Below are 12,039 nucleotides of genomic sequence, written 5' to 3'. Positions count from 1 at the left end.
TGACTTTGCACATTTCCTTATTCCTTATATTGGCTAATTTCTTAAGGAAAAAGGGGGAAATTGATGTATTACTTATTAAGAAATATGCAGTGTTATTTTTAAAATAAATGTTTTTAAAAATTATTAATTAAAAACTGGCATTAGAAAATTCATTTGGTATGTTTAAATCTCAATTGAGGTTTTTGTATCATTATTTTAGTATAATAAAGATCTTCTCACTCTAAAATTTTCAAATTAAAATGTATTTTTTAATTTATTTAATCTGTAGAAACTAAATAGTATAAAATCAGATGAAATAATTGGTGTAAGGGTTTTTTTTAATTGTCTTAAGGCCTCATATAAACATAGCTGGATGTATTTTACATTTATTTTTGAGGTTATGAGCTTAATTGAGCATCTGATAGTTTATACATTCTGGATTCTTAAAATAATGCTGATTTATTTTCAATAAAAATTGTTTTATTTTGTCAAAGTAATTCCTGTGTGAAATCTAATTGTGAGTGCTAATTCCTTATGTAAAGTTACCTTGAGTCATTAATATCAGTTTTTATTTTTTCTCGTCTTATTAAATTGCAATTATTAATTATATATTCAACTTGTATTTTTAAAAATCTTGTATATTTAGTTGGACTATTTTTCATACAATTTCTCTGGAACGTTTTGGATTAGAACTCTCAGTTTGCTGCTAATTGTCATTGAAGCTGTTATACAGGATTAGGATTTGACGGTTTTTAAACACTGTTTTGAAAAACCGGTTTTTTTAAGTAAATTTGTCACATTTGAAAACTGGTTTTCTGGAACCACTGAATATTCCAATTCTTCAAAAAAAGAATTTTGTCGGTTGGAACCGATTTGTCTAGCAGTTGAGGGATTAAGGTGACAAGATGGGAATTTAGTTATTGAATGTAGAGTTTGACTGTTTTTTTATGTAAATTTGTCACATTCGAAAAACAATTGTCTGGATATTCCAATTCTTTTTCAAAAAAATAAAATAAAAATGAATTATATCGGTTGGAACCGATTTGTCTAGCAGCTGAGGGATTAAGGCGATGATATGCGAATTTACTAACAAGTGAAGGTATATTTGAATTTCTGATAAACGAATTAAAAAATTTGAACACTGAAATAAGTTTGAAATTATTATATGCTTTTAAAGAACGAATTCAAAAAAGACAAGTAGAATTAGCAACTCTTTTGCTGTATTTGCAAAATCCACAAAATATTTCTAATTCAGCAAAGAAATCTAGTGTGCTTTTTTTAGCTTCAAAAACTGAAATTATTAAGTTATCTAGAAAGATATTGTCTAGAATATTTCCACATTCTTATGTGGAAACGGATTCTGATGAAGAGCAAATCGAAGAAACTACTCAACAAAGTAATGCTTTTTTAAAAGAAGCCATGGAAAAATCAATTCATAAGTTTTTAAAGACCCCAAAGAAAAACTTACAAATCCAAAGATGCTAAAAGCTGACTTTTCATTATTTGAGGCAATGAATAAGAATTGTTATTTGATGCCATGAAAACTGTAAAACCAAGTTCAGAAGCTGGGGAACGAGTATTTTCAATTTCAGGCAATATTGTGTCCAAAATAAGAACAAGACTTAGCCACTGTTGTCAATATTTTATGTTTTTTAAAATCCTATTTTCTTTGGAGAAATTAAAATTAGTGAAAACAATATAAATATTATTGAAAATTTTTGTTTTTATTATTTTGTATATGTAATAATTTATATATATATTGATTTCGTTTTTTGTTATTTTATATAATTTAGAAAAAATATTTTTCCCTATTTTTTTTTTTTTTTTTTTTTGACAAATTTGAAAACTGGTTTTTGTATAAACCCTATAAAAGATGTGTAGCATCATGAAAAGTGCTTAAATTTGAAAACAGTTTTAAAGCACCTTAAAAATGCTTAATTTTGTAAAAAGATCCTTAAAAAGCATTTAGTTTTCTCAACAAATGCAAAAAAAGTTTTTTCTTTTTACCAGGCACTGCATACAGTAAATCTAAAGCGTGAAGTTTTTTATTTACTAGATGTATCTAGAAAGAAAAGCAACAAAAAGGGGGAAATTTGGAGGAGGAATCCAAGGGTACTTTACACATGTTAAGATAATCATAACCGTTTTTTCTGCTCCCCTTTTTTTTTCAGCACTGTGCGTTGAAGTTTATTGGAATAGCAATCAGTACGAAGAGGTAGTACGAAATACATCATACTTGTTGCAATTTGTAAAACATTCAAACTTTAATTTTTATATGGTGAAGAATTTTAGTTATGCCTGATAATTATATATTTAAACATTTATATGTTGCTAAAGAATAACAGAATGATTCAAACAATGGAGTATAAGAAAACAGCAAATGAATTTGGTGCATTGAAGGAATATATCGAACTTGGGAGTATTTTCTTTAAATTTACAGTGAAGCTTATTTAATATGTTATACATTCAATCACTCTCATTAAAATGTTTTGGAGCATTCCCTTGAACTACCTATTACAGGAATTTTACTATACTAGATTGAATTGTGATTCATTGTGTTTGGTAACTATATTAGTAGATTTTGTAAAATCCAAAATGGTGAAATTTTAATTTGAAGCCATAAGTTTTCAATTATTGGGATTTCTGTCGTTTTTTAATGCTTTTAACCACTTGAAAATTATTTGTTTTTACCAGTCTTTCCAAATTTTAGTTTTAAAAAAAATACTAAATCCGATATTTAAAATTTTAAAGAAACGTTTTAATACTTTTATTATTATTCTTCAGAAATCAGATTCTATAGGTTTTTTTTTTTTGTTTTGTTACTGTTTTTGCTTTTTCTCTTTTGAACTCGGATTTTTTTTCCAGTGAAATTTCTCTTTACAAATAAAGCTTTGTGCTGATTGATAGAGCACCACACAGCATAAGCCATAAAAGTTAGTTGCTTATTGAGTAAGTTTTGAGCAATGTAATATATTATCTTGTGCTGGTTTTAAAAAAGGCATCAAATGCCATTTTTTAAATTTTCATTTTACTTCCATAATTACAAAGCTGATGTCTTTTTAACTTCGTGAATTCTTAAATCATTTTCATTTCTTCGTAAAATATTAAACTCGCATTTTTCTGTAATTTTTTAAAAGTTTTTTTTTTCAATAATCCAACCATTATTTTAAAAAAATTCAATTAGAACATAACATTAATTTATCGTTAATTTCGTGACAGTTTTGTCAATTTTATAATGATAGCCATCCTGGAATGCTTTAGTTTCTAACTTTACAAGACTTCAAATAAAATGCTTTAGGTTGATAAATATGGTGAGTTTACACAAAAGGAAAATTAACACTTGCTATCGCAATCACGTCTTAATCTTATTTATTGCTGCATATATAATAATCAAGTACATAGTTTTTGTTTGTGCTATACTCCTACATTAATGTTGGCATTTTCAGAAATGAAGTATCTATTTAAATTAACTGTTATTTGTTAATTTTAAGAAATGTTGAAAAAGATAAGACATTTTTAATCCTATAAAAGTTGATTTAATTTTTTGTTTAAAGTTTTTTCGCTTATATAATTTTGTCAAAACCCAAAAGAAGCATCATCTATTTTACAATAGAAGACGCTGTGCAGAAATACGTTAGAAAATATTAAAATTTGAAAAAATATCCTTTTAAAATTATTTTTCTTTAAAGAATTTCTATTATAAACAGAAAACATGTTTAAAAAATGCGCAGGTTTATGTATGGTTGAATATGCAAAGGTGTTTCATTTTTGGGGGGAGGGGGCTAGGATGTTAATTTTTTCAGCATATTCTCAATACGCACCTTGTTATGTAATTCCTCTTCCCCACAATGATCACGTCACCTTTAAAGCAAATATGGGACTGGCATATTATGTCAAATATAATAGAAATCTTTATTGATCTGTTACTGTCAATAATATTGTAGTAAGTGTAAGAATTGGAGATATGGACGGTGTTGCTGTTGTCGACAGAAGAATGACTTTCAATTTGATATTATATTATTGATAGAAAATAGCTGTTGACTGTTGGGACATATTTATTTTTGTTTTAGACAATTGATATAGGTCTGATAGAATTCGAGCGGTCTTTGAAAACTCTTCATTTTTATTTTGCTGTTATCAAGTCTCCGAAAAAAAACTTAATTTTTCATTAGGCCCTTGAAAAATAAGCAAAATGTACAGTCGTCTTTCTGTTTTTCCTACAGTCGTCTATTGTAACTTTCCTATTTATTATCACATCTTCTTAAAAATGTCAGAGGACAGGTTTGTTTAAATAGTTACATTGATTAACTACACTAATTAACATAATTAGTATCGAAATTTTCAAAGCGTCATCAAAATAGCAACTAAAAAAATTTATAAGCTTCTGATGAAATTTTCAAGAGTTATAGTTTTGAAAACTAATGCGTCCTTTGATAAATGAATCATAAAAACTTTTGGTAATATCTCAGAAACAATAATATATATCTCATTTAAAAAAAAAAAAATTATTTAAAGAACATAATTTTTCTACACAAATAGATAAAATAAATTTTTTAAAAAATTAATATTTTTTACAAATTTTTAAAGATAGCTGTGATAAAGTAAATTGTTAACATAGTAAAAATTTTTACATAACAGCAAAGCTGAAATACTAAAATATTGGAATCTTAAAAATTACTCGCATATCTGTAATAGTTTTTGAAAAAATTGCAAAATTCCTATTGTCGATTGGAAACTGACTCGCCTGCTTGTATATTATCGTCGCTGACTGTATATTACTTCTAATTGTTTTAATCGATTTACTCATCATGAGTTTTAACCACTGTTATAAAATCGTACGTAGATAAAATTTATGCTCACTTTTTCTGTCGTGTCAATAATAACATGTGCTTTGGACTCAAATACATTTGTAGATAGTCTCATTGTAGAAATTTGCTTTACAGATACCAGAAGTAAGTGCCCTTTAAGCCAATCGGAAAATGAGAAAAATAAATTTTCCTTCTTTATGCAAAGGTTTATAAATTAATTTGCTTAAATGCCATTATGCGAATTATTTTTTTTTTCCAATCAAATAAAATTTCAGCTAAAAATATTGGAACCAATGCATTTTCGTTCACAATAAAAATTTCTGGGTGATATTGAAATATTTAGGAGCAGATCAACTTTAGAGGTGGATTCGCAAATATTTTGAAAGGTAATGAAAAGCTTGAATTTCCAATAAAAAAAACATATATTAGTTGAAAATGATTATTCAAGTTAAAGATAATCTAAGTAACATTTGGTTAATGTTTTAGAATCTCAATGAAATAAATAAATAAAAGAAATGAGGTTAATTTAATATACACACCTTAGTGAGTTGACTTTTTTTCTGATGGAGTTTTTAGCGTACAAAATTATAATTCAAAAACTATTGTGAATTTTGGAACGAAATCTGATATATAAAAATGCATACCTTACAGAAATATTGAGGAGAAAAAAAAAATTCTGTAATGGAAAAATTTCTAATTAATTAAAACTATGTTAATTTTCCGGCGGAGGAGCAATTAATTAACTATGTTAACTCGGCTAATCAGTTTTTTTAATGTAAATAACCTTCTTGAGTAACTTCCATCGACACCAATTTAGTAATGATGCGATAATAAAAAACGAAGTTACAAATGCGTTCTATTATTTATGTCGTCGACTGTACATCCATTTTTCAATTCTCTGAGAGAGAGAGAAAAATGTTTCTGTATGATTTCAAACGAACGTCGTTATAATATCCAATTTTATGGAAATGAAAAATGATCGAAAATCATTAAGTTTAATGGTTTTAAAAAACCAGTTACCATCAAGTAAGATTTTTTTTTCTGTATCAGATTTTATTTTTGCCAACAATTAACTTTTATTATACCTACTGAAATCATAGAACAACAGTTTTTAATACATTCTTTTTTCGGTCCTCGTGTTTGGATAGGCAGAAAAATATTTGTAGTCACTTTTGGAAACTTACTTTTTACGACAAGTCGAATTTTTTGAGAAAAAAAAAGTCAGATATTTTAAAGTTTTTTATTTGGCATTTCCTTGTATTTAACACATCAAATGAAATTGCAAAATTCTCACCAAAATTGAAGGGCAAGTATTAAAATTCTTCTAAATTGAAGCTTTTATAGAATTTTTCTGATATAGAGATGTCTTAGGATTCAAGTTAATTGCATAAACCATTTTAATATTTATAGCTTTTTAATTTGACTTTTTCCTCTCAGATTAATAGCCTATTATTTAAACGCGAAAAACTTGTTTCCACTTTCCTATCACATCCCTAATCCGATAACATATTTAGGTGCAAATTTAGAGGGCTTGTTTTAATAGCCAATTCAATAACCAACCAAGATTGGATATAGTGAAGAAATTCCAAAAAAAAAAAAAAAAAAAAAAAAAATATTGAAGATTTGCGACCATTGTAGAAGATGTCCTTGGATAATTTCTTGTTACATTCTGCATCGACAATCGATCTTATTTGTCGGAAACATTTCTCTTTCTTAGACATCAATGAAACTTCTTGACCTGCTAAATAATGCCATTAGTGTTGTAGAAAGAGGCCTTTATGACTTGGAAGTATACAAGTATCTTTCTGCCAGTTTACGGCAACCACAGCAGAAGGTGCCAGTTGATAAATGGTGGATGGAATTGAAAGTTCCAAACAATCTCCTCTTGTTTCAAAAAGAGCATTTGCGATGCTCACCTGCTTTCATGGTCTTAAAGTTGAGTCGAATTTTAGTATCATGAACTCGATTATCATTTTTGAAACTAAGAGACTAAGTGTAAAATCGTTTATGTCATTCAAATTGTGAAATATGACCATATGTTTCAAAAGAAATCTGTTGCTCAGTTGCATAAAAGAACACACCCTTAATGTAACGTGGTCAGAAATCTCTAAAAACATGAAGGCAGCAGCAAGGAACTACAGAGCAAAAGTTTTTAACAAGAAAAAAAAAGTTTGTGATAAATAATCGAGTCCAGGGAAAAAGCTTGTGTCAAAGGAAGTTGCAAAGAAAAAATATATAGCGAGGCTGCCAAATTGCAGAGAAATATTCATTTGTGGGAAGAAAAAAAAAAAGTAATAATAAAATTATCATGGTCTCAAAAATTTCTTCTATATCGAAAAATCTTGTAAAATAAATGAGCTGCTTGTTGTGCCAATGCAACTGATGCTCAAAAACAAACGGTGAAGCGCCAATTGAATCATATCAATGAAAAAACAAGCCTACAATGTGTTGGAGATATTCCACAAAAGGACAACTCAGCATTCAAGAAATGTTTACTAAAATATACTAGTGAGGTATATTTACAATAAAATACTGCTTTACTCTCATATTCATTGTCATATATGCATTTAAATTTGTCCTGAATAATAATACTTCTTAAAATGCCTTAGAGAAAAATCATATGCTATCGATTTGTTACTTAAATATAAAAGCCAGTTAAACTGTAGTTTTGATAATTTTTTCAATTTAATTCATACTTTTTGCATATTTTCTTCATTGTTTTTGTGTTACATGTTTGGATTCCCTCTCTTTGCTTTTTGGTAAATTACATCTCTATATTTGTCAATTTTGTGAGCGTTAAGATGCGGTTAGAATAGTCAAACAAGGTCTGACAAGACAAGATAAAAGCCATTCTTCCTGTTTTTGTGCATCCCAAGGGCTTACAAGAAAATAATGCTATTCTATCTTTAGGAAATGGAACAATTTGTTTGAATGAATTGGCCTGTAATTCAGTAAAATTTGAGGAGTTTGTAGTATCTAAAGTCGCATTGAAAAATTTTCAACAAAATGTTGGCAAGATCAAACACTTTATAAAAAATTGTGGGAAGTAATTGAGATTCTGATTTAAAAAAAAATCCCATAGTCAGATCACAGTTGAAAAAGATTCTTTCTTAAGAAAGAATATTGAGGTTGGAAAACTTAAGGAAGAAACATGTATTGCAAAATATCTAATTTCAACTAAATTGAAAAAAAAAAAAAGTGGTGGTTTAGATTTTTTAAATTACAAAAGAGCTTATGCATAAAAATGGATGCATGGAAATTACAATCTCAAAATAGTAAAATACATAAGAAAAAGAAACGCAGTGCAGGAAAACTAAATGATTTAAAATTCAAGAAAAGGCGAAAATTGAAGACACGATTTTTACATTGCAGAAATCTGCAAACAAACTAGCTGCAAAAACAAAAGAGAATAGAACTTTCAATACATAGCAGAATTAAATAATTTTACTCAAGAATATTTTAATAGCTCATTTTCTGAATATAAAAGATTTCTTAATTAATTAGTACTTTTTGTGTTTTCCTCTTCATTCTACAAACTGTTGGTCAAAAGCAAAGTTAGAAAATCTTCTAAAATTAAAATTTTTTTTAAAAATGAATATTTGTTTGAACTAATGTATGAATTCGTTTATGAAGTCAGCACCTTTTAATAATTTGGGTAAAATTAGTATTTGATAATTGTTATGTTGTGGCTAATGGCAAAGGCACTTGCATTGTGATTTCGAAACCCCTTTCAAATTGTAAATTTTAATTTATTAACTGAAGATGATCTAACACAATGATCTAACGTCCTCTTCGTTTAACCATTTAAAAGTATTAAGCAAGAAATTAAAAATGCATTTGAACATTAATATCAAAAGTTAAGGTACAACCTATCTTTTGTATCTAATTAGAGAATGAATGAACCTGGAAACAAGAAATTTGGTGGAAATGGGCAATAAACAGTTTTTTAATGAATGCAACAAAGAAATTTTCAAAGGTCAAAACAAACATGAAGCAACACAAAATGCACTATTGGCAGAGAACACCTTTCTTGGAGAAAACAATATATCACAGTTTATGTAGAAAAATGTCGCAGAAATATTACAAAAATGGATTCTAATAAGGAATGTGCCCACTGCCCACCCCTAGCTGCAATGCATTGTTGGTATTGAGTTTCCATGTTGAACATTACAATGTTGGATACCGAAATTGGAAACGAAGACCAGATGCAGGTTAATCCTTATTTCAGCTCATCTAACGACCTTGGAGGAGGACTTAAACAGGGCCGGACACCTAGGAGAAGCAGCGGATGCTATGTACCGGGGATTGAGGGAGCCTCAATGTGACCAATAACTAAAATAATATTTTGATCAATAATGGCGGAATGGAAATTAGAGAGAAGAAATTTAATTGGAAAAATCGAAGGTTTGGAAATATATGAAGTTTACAGATATATTACAGTTTACTGGAAGTGTGCAACATATTACAAACATAAAATAAGTAGATTTACAGTAACCAATCTTAGTTACCTCGATAACTAAGATTGTCTATAGTATTTTGAAAATTCATATCCTAAAATTTTTAATATTGTTAGATCTAATAACGCCCATGACAAAGAAATATCTTTCTGGGGGTCATAAAGTAAATCCGAGTTTTTTTTTCTTTTTTTCCCCTACGAAGTAATTTTGGCTTCGAATTCAGAAGTTACAATTCAATTACACATTACAATTGAATGGACAAGAAAATTCCGCATAAACTAAATACTCGTATGCTGGAAATTAAGAAACTGTGAAATTCATTGAAGAATCGTATGTTTATACAAATGTGATCAAATCAGAAAATAAGGACGAAAATAACAATAACAAATATGATCAAGTGAACATAAATCTTCCAGTCTATTGTCTTGACCATAAATTTTATTGTCAAGTATTATAGCTGATAAGTTTAGAATGTTGTATTAAACCCAGACCTGTTCAAACACAAAAAAGGTTTTGCAAAGAATGCTGAATTTAGATAATTTTCCACTATGTTATACTTTCAGAAAAATGCCAAATGATGAAATCTAGCTTGCAACAGGTTAATATATTCAGAAACGCAGAACAAGTTTTTTTCGGTGGTATATTATTTTACAAAAGAAAAGGAAATGAAAAATCTACACGATTTATAGGTGGCTATAATTACTGAAGATAGCTGTCAAATGTAATTCAAGATCATGAGTGTTTTTTTTTTTTGTCACTTTAATTCATTCATTGCCTAGAAACAATTTCTGAAGCGATTAAATTTATGTTCGGCTATTGATAAAACAAATCAAGTTATTATAAATAAAGAAACAGTACAATTTAATTTACTATTTCAAAGAATTGATAATGTGATCTTATTTTTAGCATATAATGATTTTTCGCTTCGAGGAACCCCTGAAATAATACAAACCTCTAATAATGAAATTTTTTAAAGTTTATTTGAATTATTAATTAAATACGACTCTGTGTTGATGGATCATATAAACCGAATAAAAAATTCGAAAAATAGAATTGCGCATCATTTAACACATAGACCACAAGAACAAATTATTCCTGCATTAGAAAGTGAAGTCTTTAACAAAATTAAAGACAGTTACAAAGCTGCCACGTACTATAGTATGCAAATGGATTATAGTCCTGAAATTTCCCTTAAGGAACAAATTTCAGTCATTATTCAGTATGCAAAGTGTGAAGAAAAAGTTTAATTATAAATGAATCATTCATAAGGGTTATTGAAGTAACTGAAGAAATATCAGTAAAAACTCTTGCAAACATTAAGTCGCTTGATTTAAATATTATGAATTGTAGAGGACAGGCATATGACAATGGTAACAATATGAAAAGGAAATATAAGGGTGTAGAATCTAGAATAATTGATCTAAACCCTCATGCAATTTATGTGCCTTGCCTATTATATTCTTTTAATTTATTAAACTTGAATACATCTATCTTCATTTTATTTTTATAATCTACTTTTAATTGTACTGAAATGATAATGAGCAGACAAATATCATTCCAATGAGCGTGAATGGATATGAATTCAGTAAATAAAACAATAAAAAATATTATAAAATATATTTAAAATGGTTTTTAAAAAAAATTATTAAGATTAGCGAAAAAATTGAAGATGCTTGAAAGAATCTAATGGAAGTAAAAATAGTATCATTGTGGTTGGCGCAATATGGCCAAAGATGCCTTTGTGCCATAAAACCAAACCAATTTTAGTATCACTGAACTGCTTAATTATGGGTTACAAAGTGAGATAAAAATGGTTTTTGTGCTATATATCCTGAGAAAATTGATAAAAGTCTTGAAATTTCTTATTCATTTTAAATCAAAATTTTCAAGGACTCATTTTCAGTGAGCTTTTGCTCTCCAAGATGTAATTACCTGTCGAATTTAATAGTTCTAACTCCAATCATCTGTTTTACAGAAGAATTTTAAACTATTCTATCTTCATGCATTTGACATGGCATTGTTATGCTAGCCAATAAACATTATGCTACGAATGAAGGTAATTTGTTATTTCGAAATAAGAATTATGTCAAACAGTATTGGTGAAAATAAATTGTTTGATTCAATTTAGTTATTTTGATAAATTAGTTCGATTCTTTGGAAATGCTTATGCGACACAATTTTTTCCATAATTGGAAAAAATTGTTGAACTGGGCATATTTGATTCTGAAAATGCTGAAATCCACATTCCCAAAAAAGTGTGTAAAGTCTAAAACTTTGCTCACATTCAAAAAGACTTTTCTTTGACCAGGAAATCTGGTAGCATATCAGGCAAACTATCTTATTAAAAAGCAATGATGAATTATTGATTGTATTTTAATATTTTCTTCACAGGAATTTGTCAGTAATGCTCAATTAAATAAGTTCAACACTGTATATGATTTAAAAGATTTTTTATTTACTTTTGAAAATAAACATTAAAAGTTTGAAAGATACATTTTGAAGTTTGATTTGTCAGCAATAAAACTCTTTCATATATGAATAGATGGATACCTTATTATCAAATCTCATCCCAAGCAGAAGAAGAATGCTCTTTTTGTAAGACAAGAAAATCCAATTGTAGAATTTGCAAATAAATTAAAAAACTTAAGTTTTCTTTTGTGTAAATTTGTAAAATTTAGAAACAATTGTAAAATTATACTAATTAATATAATAATGTTTTAGGATTTTTTTAGCCTTCTTTTTAAATATGTGGTAGTTTTTTTTAATCTGTAGAATAGCTTGAATAAAAATAGGAG

The sequence above is a fragment of the Argiope bruennichi genome, chromosome 3, assembly GCF_947563725.1.
Source record: "Argiope bruennichi chromosome 3, qqArgBrue1.1, whole genome shotgun sequence".
In the NCBI taxonomy this organism is placed as follows: Eukaryota; Metazoa; Arthropoda; class Arachnida; order Araneae; family Araneidae; genus Argiope; species Argiope bruennichi.
The sequence above is the reverse complement of the archived record's forward strand: the minus strand, read 5'-3'. Positions refer to the sequence as shown.